The following is a 14647-nucleotide window of genomic DNA, read 5'->3' as shown; positions in this document are numbered from 1 at the left end:
AATACAAACATTGGGGATGCAGAAAGAAGAATGTAGAGCTGATAAGTCCCACTTTCTCCTTCATGCATAAAGGGGGTCCTAATAATTCTGCTTTCTGGTGCTCAGATGATTCAACAAAAATAATTTATCCATGTGCTCCATTATTTTCCAACAAATTACACTAAGAACTTCCCTTTTTTATTTCTGGATACCAAGAGAAGTATGCATTTGTTGATTTTTAGTGTCTGCTACATACTTGGTTTGCTTACATAGAGGGCAATAACATAACTGTGTAGTCAAAGAGCAGCACTGAGCTAATTGTCAGCTGAGATGATAGTTTGGGAAAAGAGGCAGTGATAAGGGCCAGTTAATTATGATTTGTACGGCAGAAGGCTCTGTCAGGGAGGCACTGATCAGGAGGTGAAGCTCATAGCCTGGAAACACAGATTAACTGCATTCAGAAAGGCGTGTCTGACTGCAGCCTTATTCCCAGGAAGTTCTTGTCAAGCACTACTATTCCACTTTGCTTTGGAATCTCCCTCCTACGTGTGACTCCTTCCCCATCCACTAAGCCTTTATGCCATCTATCCCTGACAGACAGCCTAGATACAGCTGCCACCAAGACCCAGCTGATGAATTACCTAATGTTTGTACAGAGTTGTCTAAAGCACCTATAAAGCTGGTATAAAAGTGTTGAGTAAATCACTTCTGAGATTTGTAGCACATCTTGCTTCTTTCTGAGTTTCATTTGGAAAGTATAAAGAAACCATCTTCAACAAAATTTGACATGTGAAATCTTCTGATTTTTGCAAAAATGAGTGGTGACAGCCAGAACATAACACAGCTCTTGGAGTTCAAAGTATCTGCACTACAATTAATTACTTACTGTGCTGTTCATTTTGCATGAACCTTGTCTCAGTAATTGAACACGTCACTGGGGGAGACAAGGGTGTAACTTGCTGCAGCTGACTGTATTTGGCTGTGTGTAGTCTGGAAAACTGAGTCTGTCACTCTTCTGAATCTGGTTTAGTTTATTTTGCGCTGAGCTTTTTCTTCAATATCTGCTTTTCCCAGCAAGGAAGCACCATGTTTTTCACCCTGTGTTCTTAACTCAAAGATCTTTCTCTTGTTCAGCAGTTCTGATGCCTTTCTGAGTAACTCTTACCAGGGTTCAGAGAGAGATTTCTTATGGTTACCAATCTGGGACCTAATTGGATCTTTAGTTTTAGAATGCAACTCACATTACATCTCACATTACATAACCTGCCCAAGTACTTTAACTCCATTGACGCTATATAGAAGGCAGACATTACCTCTTCTGTCTGTATTTTTAAAAGAAGTTACTACTGTGTCTTGCGAAAGGAAGAGTTCAGTATGTTGATGTGCTCTGGATCTGCTGCCACAGTAAGATACTGAAGGATGGAGGAATAAAGAATGCTCGACCATCTGCTCTTGCTGGGGCACTCCAGGACATGTGTAGACACACAGATTTCTAAGTGCTTGGGAAACTTTAAGGTTAAACAAGGAGATAGCTAGTTACTTTAATGCCTCTAAGCTTGAGCAGCAGCTATCTGTGAGTATTCTGGATTGTAGCTTTAGATTTAGGAGCCTCGCTTCTGTGTCAAGTCTTGCTTCAGGCACCGAAGTCCTTAGCCTGAGCTATCCCCAAAACCCCAGCTGGTACGCATCAGTAGAGATCAGTTATCCTCAGGAGCATCACAGCACATGATCCCACTTGCTGCAGGCAGAAATAATTTCACTTGCTGTTGAAATGGGCTGCTCTAGAACAAGCAGAAGAAGATGCCTAAGACAGAGTAGTGTTTATGATGACATTTAGATATAGGGCTTAGATAGGGATTCTTTCCTAAGTGCACTCAAATGTGCACTTGCACCCCAGGAAGCCAGTCATATGCTGGGCTGCATCAAAAGCAGTGTGGCCAGCAGGTCGAGGGAGATGATTCTGTCCCTCTACATTCTGCTCTTCTGAGACCCCACCTGGAGTGCTGCATCCAGCTTCAGGGCCCCCAACATAAAAGAGACATGGACATCTTGGAGCAGATGCAGAAGAGGGCCACAAAGATGATCAGAGGGGTGGAATCCAGCTTCAGGGCCCCCAACATAAAAGAGACATGGACATCTTGGAGCAGATGCAGAAGAGGGCCACAAAGATGATCAGAGGGGTGGAACACCTCTCCTATGAAGTTGGGCTGAGAGATTTGCGGTTGTTCAGTCTGGAAAAGAGAAGGCTCTGGGAAGATCTTTATTACATCCTTCCAGTACTTAGAGATGGCTTTTATGAAACACTTTTTTGCAGGGCCTGTTTTAATAGGACAAGAGGTGATTGGGTGTTTTTTTTTAAAAAAGAGGGTAAATTTAGACTAGATATGAGGAAGAAGTTCTTTACTGTGAGGGTGGTGAGGCACTGGAACAGATTGCCCAGAGAAGCTGCGGATTCCACATCCCAGAAGTGTTCAAGGGCAGGCTGGATAAAGCTCTGAGGAGCCTGGTCTAGTGGAAGGTGCCCCTGCCTATAGCAGTGGGGTTGGAACTGGATCACCTTTCGGGCCCCTTCAAACCCAAATATTCTATGAGTCTATGACTCTAAACCACCTAAAATCTGAAATAAAATAGTGGTTTGTTGTATGTCTTTGATTTTTGTAATTTATCTCATAAGAATTTCTAAGGAGTCTTATAGGTTCCAATGTTAACAAAAAAATTTTATCCACAGTAACTCTCTTGTCCATCCTTCTTACCTTGGCTTTTTATATTCACCTTTATATTCCTGTATCTGTAATGAGATTAGCACAGAAATCATAAGCTTGTGGTGGCAGCACCTGTAACAAAGTGTCAGAATGGATCAAAAGAAATGGAGCTGAATACTAAGGGAAGGTTCTTTGTGCCTCTTACTTTTCCTGTTCCTCCTGGAAGAACCCAATTTAAGGCAGGGACATGCATCTCTTCAGGTGCCTGTGATGCACTTGCTGCGAGAATTCAATTCTCCTGTGCTGACCACCAAGCACTTCCACCCACAGGAGTGTTTATTGAGAAATTAAAGTGATGTGAATTCTGTTTTATTTCTCTTTCTGGAATAACATCAAGTGACTTCATATCTTACAGAGTCAATCCAAACTTGTTAGTCCTTTAAGAAGCCCTTCTTGGATGACAGCCCAGGATAGCAGTATTTTCCAGGGCCAAGAAATAAAGCTTGAATAATTTAAAGTGTGAAAGATAGAAAAAAAATTCTGCACTATAAATGCAAAAAATATTATCAGTCTTTCAGCCAAATGCCATGGTACCCTAGAAATGCTTATGCCACATATGCATAATAATTCTTGTTAATGCTAAATGGAACTGTTGTTACTGATCGTATTTAGTTTGGAAGAGATCAGCAGTGAGTAACTGTGCTCTGTAAAATGTTCAAAGCTTGGCCTTATTCTGGAGTTCACATTATAGTTAAAGATTATCAGGTGGTGGGTTTTTTTGTGTGATTTTTTTTCACTGGAAAAAGCAGTTAGTTAAAAAAAGTCAATTTCCTTTTATCAAGTATTTCTCTTAGAACTCTTTTGGTTTATATACACAGTTAAATATACTCTAGCTCCAGGTAATTTAATAGCCTGCTGCTGGAATAAAGAGGCTAGGTTAATTACATGGAAGATGAAGACCACAGCTTCAAATCTTTTGTAGTAATTGATGACTTATGTTCTGTGCAGCTGCCATACCCACCACATTTTCTGAAATCTTATTCTTCTGGCAGCTTTCAGTAAAGTGTTTTTCTAGCTCTAGTGATTCCTCCCATCAAGAGGAAATTCTTCTGAACCCTTATCCTCTAGTTTTGCAGGGCCAGTTTCTGGCCTTGGATTGGAATAAATAGGTGTTGTGTGCCCAGTGAAACAGAATGGGGAAGGCCTTCCATCTGAGATACTTGGGTGAAACTGGAATAACAGAAGTGTAATGAGTGTGCTTAAATGAAGTACAATGGTATGTGTTTAAGGACTCAGACAGAATTTACTGCTGTCAACTACAGCATGTTAAATGACCAAGGAGAAGGAAGACGCTAGTTCAGCTTTTTCATATTTTCTACATGCTCTGTAACAATTTGTGTAGCCTGGGTCTCCATATCCCAAGCTCCCTGCATCCTAAGATGCAGTAAACACAACAATGTTCTTACCAGGCTGAATCCTATCCCCAAATCCTCCATCCTTGCTCCCAGCTGAGAGCTTCCTGTGAATCTGATTAATGCCATCTCTACACCATGGCATTCCTTGCATTCACAGGGCTCTTTTCTCACTGTTGGTGAATTCTGCACCCAAGTGTGTCAACAGCATAACCTCACTGGAACTGACTCTTTGCCTGCAGTTTTCCCATCACCAGCAAGTGTTCCTTCTCTCCTAGGAAGATGAGTCTAGTTTTGTGTGCTGGTTTGGACAAATTTGGAGGAAAAATATCCTCTGATAGAAGGCAGGTTACAACCAGCCCTCCCCCACGAGGTTCGGGGAAAAAAAAAATTTTCCTCGAAGGAAAATGGAAGAGATAAAACTATTTATTTAACAAATACACTGGAAGAGGATAATAATGATAAATAATAAAACCTCTCACTGTAGAGAAAAAACCTGGGAAAATTTTGGGGAATATCGCTCAGTTTACTGGAAGATGGCTACTAGAAAACTGAGGAGGAGGTAGACCTGATTTTTCCTACGTGTGGTATTTCCAGCAGAGGTAGGAAAGAACCAATACCATTTTTCAAGGCTCTGCTCAATAGAGTACAGCCATGGTCCCCCATGCTGAAAAGGGGTGATGCAGACTGGAAGAAGTGCGAGGAAGGAATTGTTGTATGGTTGGGGAGGTGCCCATGCTGTGCAGGAGGATGGTAGGGGGGTGTGTACACTGTGCAGTGCAGCGCTGTACAGAGAGCTGGGTAGCTGTGCTGTAGGTCTAAATTTAAAGCAATAGGATGGTGTCAGCACCTTCTTGCAGCCAACCTAGCTGTGCTGAGTGGCAGCACTAATTAGCACAGGAACACTGCTGCGCTAATGCAAATATGCAGGACTAAGCACGTGTGGGTGAGCTGAGCCAGAAGGATGCACTGCTCTGCTTCAGGCTACCCCTACTGCACGGCTTAGATCCTGAAAGAGCTTGGCTTGTGTAGCCTACCTGTAGGGAGACACTGTAGGGAGAATCATTTACTGTTCATAAATACTCAGGTGGGAAAGCATTAGAAAAAGAGAGAGATTAAGTGAGCAGAAGAGCAGGCTTGGTGCAATAACAAACTGGGAAGGATTTCTTTTTATTATTTAGTTTTGTATTTTAAAAGGTGATTAGGGACCTCCAGATGGTGATATTGGTGATTCTTTCAGAATTAGTATAAATATAAGAATTTTAGGGGGAAAATATTAAATATTAAAGTGAAAGGACAGAACACTTCAGCAGCATCAGTGGTTCTGTTCGCTTTAAAGTTGCTTAATAAAGTCTGAAATACCTGTGTCTGGTGCCCTGATAGAAGTCTGAATTTTGCTGTATCAAAGGTTTTGTTTCTGTTCTCCCCTCCTCACCGCCTTTAAGTGGTTTTTAGTTCATCTAGTTCGACAGATAGCTTTCCTGAATGGAACTGACAGCAGATTTTGACATTATGGTGGTTTCTGGAGTAAGCCTCCCGTGTGAAACAATCCTGAAATATGAATGCAGTGGTTCCCTATCTGTGTCTTTTGGAAGTAATGCTAATTAAAATTTTAACTTGAACGTTTAATGGCTAATTGTTAAAAAGATGGATGGGAAAAAATATTTTGTTTGAAACCCAGTCAGGAAATTGCTCCAGGAAGGAAAATGAAAAGAGTGAAAAGTAGCAATGGTCAGGGAGAGGGGAAGAGGGAAAGGGAAAAGTGTAGCACTGTTAATGGTACAAAAGGCCATCTCATTTTCATCCTGAATGCTGTAGTAAGGCACTCAAGACATTAGAAATAAAATGAACTTTCACAGTTAAACATTAGAAATAGAATGAAATTACACAGTTCTGCAAAAATGAGAGTAATTTACCTTTGTGTAGCCTGTTGAAGTCTCTTGACCTAGTTTCGTACCAAAACCAGCAGAAAATAATTGAAATATTTGAAATTTGGGATTCTGTTTTGGCTGAGTTTGACACTGAGAGGGGGCACCCTCTGCTCTGTTTGAAAAGCTGAGGTTTGTTGGTCCTTTCCAAGTAGTTTTCCAGGGGAAATTGCAAAGGTTCTTGCATTTCATTTGATCTGAAACCTTTAATTAGAATCAGACAGGAGGCTGAAAGGTGCCTTCAACCACCCAAAGTCATAAATGCCCAGAAGAAATACAGCCTACCCTCCGTGCACTGTGAGTCCTAGAGCAGATCTCATTTGTCGATACTGACAATCAGAAATAAAACAGTTCACTTGGTTTTTAAAATCCATACCAAAAAGCTTTTATGCATTGTAGCATTTAATGTGTGGCTATAAATTAAGTTGGAGAAAGGAAAGTGATAATCCATCTGAGATAAAATTTTCTAAGGACTACCAGAACCTCATTTTTGTGCAGATTTGATTCAGTTTTCAAATTTTTGTGCAATGATGATCTGTTTCAGATACTGTGTAAACCAAGACTTGATTATTATCTGCACATCAGTTCAGACAGAGCAGAGGCCAGAAAAGAGGAATTATTTTATTTAAAATATATATATATATATATAAAATTCTTACCTTCACATTTATTGAATCTCTATTTGAAAAAGAAAAGAAAAACAGCATAATCAAACAATTACCTTTTCATAATCAAAGATAACTGTAAAGGAGCTAAATCATGCACTTGATCTCTCTGCCAAAAGTAACAGTTGGAAGATATGCTTTCTTCTGAATAGGGAAAGTGACATTTCAGAAACAGTGTTGCTTCCACCTTTTCTCCTCTTTTCCACTTTGTCAAGAAAATAGGCAAAACAAGACTAGATCTAAAGAAATATGCAAGTATGGAGCTGATAGAAGCCTGCTTTAAAGTGAAACAGAAGCAAAGAAGAAACTCTAGAGTGTTATTATTCAAGTGTTATTTCTATACTTCTTTCCCACAGGCAAGTTTGGGGTTAGTTTGGTTTTGTTTTGTTTTGTTTTGTTTTGTTTTGTTTTGTTTTGTTTTGTTTTGTTTTCCCTCAGTAACTGACTAAGTCTTTAACAGAGCTTTGGTAAGAATATCTATGAAAATCAAGGTGGAAGTGGTGCTGTGGTGTGTCATTCTCTCTGAAGGCTTATAGATTGAATTAATAGGATCTTGGTCAATAAGCAGGTAAGAGTGACTTGAAAGCTGCACATTATATCTATGAGAGAAATGGATGGCAGGTAAAGAGTTGTTTACCTGTGTCTTGGGGTGACCTTATGATGTGTATCCCATATCGCTGCCTATGCCCAGAAATTAATTATTGGCCTTTCTATGCCTCTGAACTGAGCCTGAGAGGGGGAAGGAAAAACTGAGCAAAACTTTCTCAAAGCAGTTTGAAACTTGTTCAAGGTCACATAAAGATAGCAGGTTTTTTTTCCAGCTGGGGCAGGGGGGAGCGAGGAAGCACCCGGCTGGCAGCTTTTCCAGTCAGCTTTTGGCCAGTTTTTTTTGCAGTTCCTTGTTCTCTGGAGAGAGGCTGAGAGCTGAACTTTTCCTTCTCTGGAATTTCGGATTTTCTCCCTTTTCTACTGGACTGCCTGATTGCTGTAACATCAGAGCACATCGGGAGGACTTTCCACCGGGCACAGAGGGCCTGGCCCTGGGCCAAGCCCCAGCTCCGAGGAGACCAAAGGGAGGACTCGAACACTTTCCCAGGTTTTTCCTCTACAGCGAAAGATTTTACCATTTAACATTATTTTCCTTTCCCGTGTGCTTGTTAAATAAATAGTTTTATCTTCTTCACTTTCCTTCGAGGAAAATTTATTTTTTTCCCGAACCTGGTGGGGGGAGGGGTGGTTGTGCCTTCTCTCAGAGTATATATATATTTCTAAATTTGGCCAAACCGGAACAACCTGCAGCTTGTAATGAACTATGGTGGTCTTGTTAAAACTCTGTCCTTGGTGAGTCTGGCAGACCTCTGTAGGTGGGAAAATAATTAAGTTCATTTAAAGTTGATAGCTAGAAAATTAACATTCAGAACCTAGAAAACATTGAAGAGGAAACCCAGATTACATTGCAGATCACATGATCTGTGCTTTCCTCCAGGTAGTCTGGGTATGCATGCTCTATTTTTCAAAGTGTGAAGGTGAAACAAACTGAGACCTGTTCTAGTATCAGGATAAATAAAAGACTGTACCCAGATTATGTTTTCTAGATAATAAGGGCAGGAAAAAAGATAACACTTCCCTGTCAGACTGTGTTAATAGAGTATCTTCATCTAAAAACCTCACAGTAGTTCACTACCTCAAATATCCAAATTAATGCTTTCTGATCACTGAATGCAATTCTCCTTCCCCAACAAAATAGGTCTTAAACAATTATGCCCTCAATGCTTTACAGGGATACTTTCCTGCAGTTTGATTGAATAAGCCCCTCTCTTTCCAATAGGAAAATGCTTAAAAACTGATTGTAAAAAGTTCCAGTAAGAGGCATTTGAAATCCCTTGCAACTTTCTTCCCTTGTTTTCAATATACGATAATTTTCTTATTTCTTGGAAAGACTGAATTTCAAATGCATTCCATATTGGTTAGTGACAGACATTGTGGGATAATACTCTGTTCTCTTTCCCCACTAACAGAACAAATAGGAGATGGTAAGGACTTTAGTTTCACTGACTTTCTTCAGAGAGCTCAACCTTTTGAAATAATTTAGTTGTTTTGCTCTAAAAGCTCATTCAATCCTTTAATTCCTCCACACAGGAATGGGCAGGGGAGTTCTCACATTTTCTGAGTGTCACTTATAGTTGAAGAGAAGTAAAAATCAGCTAGTTCCTTGGAAAAGACCCTTCTGATCCCAGTGTTGCTAAAGATGGGAAACCATGACATGGCACTTATACTAGATCATCACATACCTGATCCATAAATCCCTGGGCCATTGTCTTGCGATGGAGTTGGGAACAACCCCAATACTCTGAAGCGTGGAACCAACTCATGTAATCAATATTTTTCTGTTCAGGTGCATCCTGTAGCTTTGTGTACAAATGCAGTATGAGATGAGGAAGTGCTTCTTAAGGCAGAAAATAACTTTTAGATCAAAAAATGCTACATTTCTGTACCAGAAATGGTATTCTGGGTAACCTGCATCTCCAGATTTCTTTAGCTAATACATGCTAACGTGAAATTGTGAAATGAGGATTGAATTAAACATGCGTAGATGCACTTGTACTGGTTTGAGGATTATCACAGGACTGAGAAAATCCTAATCCCTAGGAGACTTGTCATTAAATTACCTCAGCTTTACAGTTTGTAACTGCCTCCAGCCTGCCTTGTTCCACAGAAACTCTGTCCTCGTTTTCTGACTTAAAGTCTTTAAAAGGTCTGGAAGTTAATACAAGGTAACAAAGGCAAGAATGAGCAAAAGCCATACAAAACCTTGTGGACTACACAATATCTGTTTTCTCACTTTCCTGTCTTCTCCCTAAGTGTTTTGTAAGCTCCTACAACTTCTTTATTCTCTTTTTCTGTGATTCCTCTCTTGTTTGAAAGCTTGTCTGTATCCCTGGCTTGACTTGTCTCCAGAGCTGTATGTGCCTGGGGACATAGTACAGTGCCATAAAACTCTTATATGTTTGCTGCATTTCTGGTAGCAGCTATATACTTGCAGCAACATGATTTTTACATCGATAACTCAGGCTCAAGGTGAATAAAATCCTTTCAAAAGGCAGACTCAGATTAAGAAAAAGCCAACCATAGAACATCTTGGCAGGAAAAAGGTAACAGCTTGCTTATGCAACAGGCAGCAGACTTGAAATACTTTCTTTAACTCAAAATCACTTAAATCACTATATCCTGATGAGATCTACATATGCAGAACTGATGGTTACGTATTTGGTATTCTAAGAAATTTTCTGCCACTTCAGAAGCAATGAGTGGAAACCAGCAATACACAGTGTAATAATTGGAGAAGCGTGTGACATCAAGTACAATCCACATTAATAGGCACCAGAGCTACTGCAATATGAATTACACTAGTCTTGTGCCTTTTGTGTGAAGCCTTGTGCAGGACATTCCTGGCTTTACACAGTATTACCCAGTCTAGCTGTGTCTCAGTTCCTCCTCAAGCTCCAAGCCTTTTCACCCAGACACTCATATTAGCTTATAGTAGCTATAATTGCTACACAATCAGCTCTGCCATAAGTGACTTCAGAACATTCAGAGAAGAGAAAGATCTAATCTTTCTTCTTTCACCAATGTCAGCACAAAGAACTTGATTGTATCAACAGAGAGGAAAATACTGTCCCCTGTCGAGCATGTTCAGTCTCCTCCAGATACTGAATTTTATGAGTGTTTCTGCTGACCATCCAATTTAATTCTTCATTATTTTTCTGCTAAATGTTTGATATAGTCAGCTACAGGGTTTTCCTCCTGCACTGCTTAAAGCATGTACAATAGGAGAGCTACTTAAGAAACTGTTAACTGTTGTCTATCACGGGTGCAGGATGTCAGCTGGCTCCACGCTGTCCTGTAAACTGGCCTCAAGATGCACAGTCACCCACTGAGAAGCTGAGAAAGGTATTTTACTTACTTATCATTTGGTTATGTCACTTTTGGCCTGTAAGTAGTGCCATCAGGATTGAAAATGCATTTATCTTATTTTCTGAGGCATTTATATCCTCTTTTCTTTAAGCAAGATTCACCTGAAACTGAGGTTAGGGTCTTATTGAGTTAAGCCCTGGCTCTTCAAATAATTTCCTTTTCAAAAGTTATTCGTTCAATTCCATCATCCCCAGTGTTAAAGGAGAAGCTGCTGCCTCAGAATTCTCCCTTTAACACTCAGTTTATGCCAGTTGGACAGTGTATCCAGTAAACATCAGGTGTAGGCTTTCTATCATTTTCACTTCATCTTACAGTAATTGGACCACTGATCTAGTGTGGGGATTTTTGGATCATTGTTTCTTTTGTCAAGATGGCTTATGATACTCCTTCCAGTTACATAATCCAGAGAAAGGCACTTTCCCCTCCTCAGAACATTCAGATAGCAAATTCTCCCCCTAAGCTGCTTAGCCTGCTTCTGTATCTCAGTAACCTCCAAGGACAACACAGGTGGCATGGAAGTGAGATGCAAATGAGATCATAATCCCCTTGTGGTTCCAACTACATACCAAGATTTCTTCTGAGCAGAGGACTCCTCTGACTGCTGAAACATGGAATCTGCTTGCCTGAGCCTAGTAGGGGGGCACAGGGCAATTGTCAAGATAAAAGTTGTATTGCTGCACTGTTGTAAATTGTAAACATTGTATTTTATTTAAAACAGAGGAAAAAACCATTATTTGTGTAACTAGAAGTTAGCACTCAATACCTTGCATAGGGATATGGCCTATAAACAAGACATCACAGCTGTGGTCCTACTCTCTTCTCACCCCAGATGTTTCCCTACAGCTTCATGTCTGGCTGAGGACACCTTGTAGAAGTTTACAAGCAGCTGAGCCAAAAGATGTGCAACAAAAGACAGAAATACTGAAAATTAGAAACTTGAGGGCATGTAGTGCAGCGAACTGTGTCGTATACGTACATGAACCTCTCTGGTATTGGATGACACTAATCAGGCTAAAACTCCAACACAGATTCTGCATTTGCAGATTTTCTTAAAAAAGAAAATAATCCCCTGTGTACATAAAAATTCCAGTTGTCAAAGGCATAGCTAGAACCATCTCACTGCTGACAAATACATTGAAACTAAGCTGTGGGATCACCCACTTGCTAAAATAAGCTTCCCCTCTGTGGCTGCGTGTTTATGTGTCTTAGCCCTTGAAAATTCCTTCTTGGGACCAATGGGCATTTCTGATGCATTCCCCTGTGGCCCATTGATTCTCAGGAGCGTATTTAAAGACTTTACTAAATTTCTCTTTTGGGTATGCCCCAGAGGCAATTCTCAAATGTTCCCAGCTTCTCAAATACTCTAAGTAATCTCAGTTCATTCTCTGTGCCTCAGCGATGATTAATTCCATGCCATTTTTAAGTCTGACCTACATTTTGGCTTCAACCTTTCAACCTTCATTTTTCAGGCATAGAGCATTTTTTTCTTTAAATGGGAAAAATGTGATTTTGTTTATTATCTTTTCACTCAAATACCTGTAATCTTTGCTGAGTTAGAAAAAAAAATTCTGAAGTACCTATGAAATCAGTGTTTTAGACAGCATTATTCAAACAGTTTGGTCAGTTGAGCCTGTCAGGAAAGACGGCATCATTTGTATTTGGGAACCATGATTTTCCTGCACTGTGATTAGTGAATGAGTGAACGAGTCAGAATCATATGGGAAAGTCCCACAGTCATCACCTGGGACTTTGCAAGTGTCTGGAACTGATCACAGGAAATTCAAAAGACTTTCTGTGGTACATGCCAGGAGTGTGATCTGACTAATTTTAAAGCAGTGGTTTAGATAGAATTTTTAGTTCACATTGGGCTGGTTTTGGATTACCATTCCTTGGGGTACCCTTTATTTGAACAAAATTAGCCTCTCCTAATAATACTCTTTTCTAGTAGGATCTAAGGCTGATAAGTCAGTTGTAATGGGAAACGTCATTAGAAGAAAAAAAATATTAAATTTTCTTGCAAAAATTACAATTATTTCCTTTCTGTATTTTATTTTATGTTATTTACAAAAATTATTACTAGACATGATGGAGCTTACATTTAATGCCATCATTAGTGATGTGTAAAATTTGCTGCTATCACTCACATTTCCAGACACTTTTACTGTAGAAAATGGAAGATAATTGGTACTTCAGGCGGGTCACAAATCTTTCTTGGCAGCTGTGTACCACTCACAGTACAGTGATTGCAAAAATTAGTTAATTCAAGAGGAATATTATATTCCTTGAGCCCTGGCATAAATCTCTCTAAATTCTGCAGGCATTACTGCCATCAAGTTAGAAAGTAGATTTCCATCAGCCTCCTTGATTCTGTGTGTTCCTCCTGATTTAGATGCTACTTTTCTAAAACTGGTATATATTTCCTGTTAAGCCCTCCAGAAGAGACTTTAAATGGCAGAATATTGTGCTAGTCTGTTGCTTTTATTTACCAGTCTTCTTTGGGTTGTGAATTCCAAACTGCTGGTGTTTTCTACTTCATTACCTTTACAAATGAAAACTAATGAGAGTGCAGTGTTTATGTATTGATAAGAATCTGTCTTTTTGTAAATTTTTTGATGCTTCTCTATTTTGATGTTAAGGAAATGAGGTTAGAAATTTCTCTAACCTAAAAATTTTTTCAATGTTCACCCAAGGAGTATTCATCTAGATTTGATATGATTGTCCGTGCAATCTTGTGTTTATAAACTTTTACCAAATTTTGTACTTCAAGCATCATTACTTTCCATATTTTTCTGAAAAAACTGAGCTTCAAGAAGATTATACAAGATGCACCAGTATTTTCAGACCAATTAAAATCTCCTAAATGTGGAACATTGCCTGTCAAAAGCCTCAAATGAGGGGGTTTCAGAAAAAAAATAAATCTATTGTTGCAACATACCTGCATGTGGAACTTTGGCTTTGCCTAAGTCATTCAGACCTCACACTTCTTGTGGACCAGGAGTTAACCTCAAGGTGGTGCTTGCATATGGAACAATTGTAGTCAAGTGTGCATTTTTGTTCTACAATTCTGAGCACAAGCAAAAAAGTACGGCCTATTTTGGGGAGTAAGTCTAAATTGATTTAACAGTGCAAAAAGAACAACTGCATGAGGGAGGAAAGTTCTCTGGTGCTCTGAGAAATTTCATCTTATTTGCTGACTGAACTGGTTTGCTACTAACTAAGAGGGGAACAAATCTGTGAGTCAAACGGTGCCGCTGTGATGGCCATCAATGAATTTTTCCAAGTTTTTTTCATTTAAAGAAATTAACACTAGAGATTATGATAGTCAAGTGAGGTAATGATTGATCTCCTTGTTTGGTTGGTTGGTGTGGATGGGTTTTTTTGTGATGATAACACAGTACTCCATAATAGTCTTGTTATTCTATTACATAGAAGGAAACTAGTTTCATTGTTAAAGCTGTGGAATTACAGCTTTGTTGTGAATTTTGGCAGAATGTTGGGAAAATGCGTTTTCAAGAAAAGTAACTATTTGCACTGCAAAACTGTTGTTACAGTAAAACATCACAGCTGGAAAAATTCAAAATCTACGCTCTTCACAAAGTCACAACATTTCTTTTGCTGAACTGGAACTGAGAGCAAGAGAATTGAGAGCAAGCTGAAGGCAGGAGATGACTCTCATATACTATTGCAAAGTGAGAAGGTAACAAGGCTTCAGATGTTGGACTGAAAGAGATTCTCATCAAGACCTCTTCCTGGCTCGCACAGGAAATATAATCACACTCATTCCCATGAAAATCTTGGAAGATTCAATTATGAACATGAAAAGTAGAATTAAGAATTTTTGCTTCCTGTGGTTGAACTCATATTCAAAGCAAATGTGCAGGAAGATTTATAGCACAATTCTCTTTTTTTTTTCTTTTTTTTTTTTCCCCAGTAGATAGTGTGGGAACCATGGGATATGAAGCTCAATAGAAAGAGCCTCTTGCACG

Source organism: Corvus hawaiiensis, chromosome 6, assembly GCF_020740725.1.
Source record: "Corvus hawaiiensis isolate bCorHaw1 chromosome 6, bCorHaw1.pri.cur, whole genome shotgun sequence".
Classification (NCBI taxonomy): Eukaryota; Metazoa; Chordata; class Aves; order Passeriformes; family Corvidae; genus Corvus; species Corvus hawaiiensis.
The sequence above is the reverse complement of the archived record's forward strand: the minus strand, read 5'-3'. Positions refer to the sequence as shown.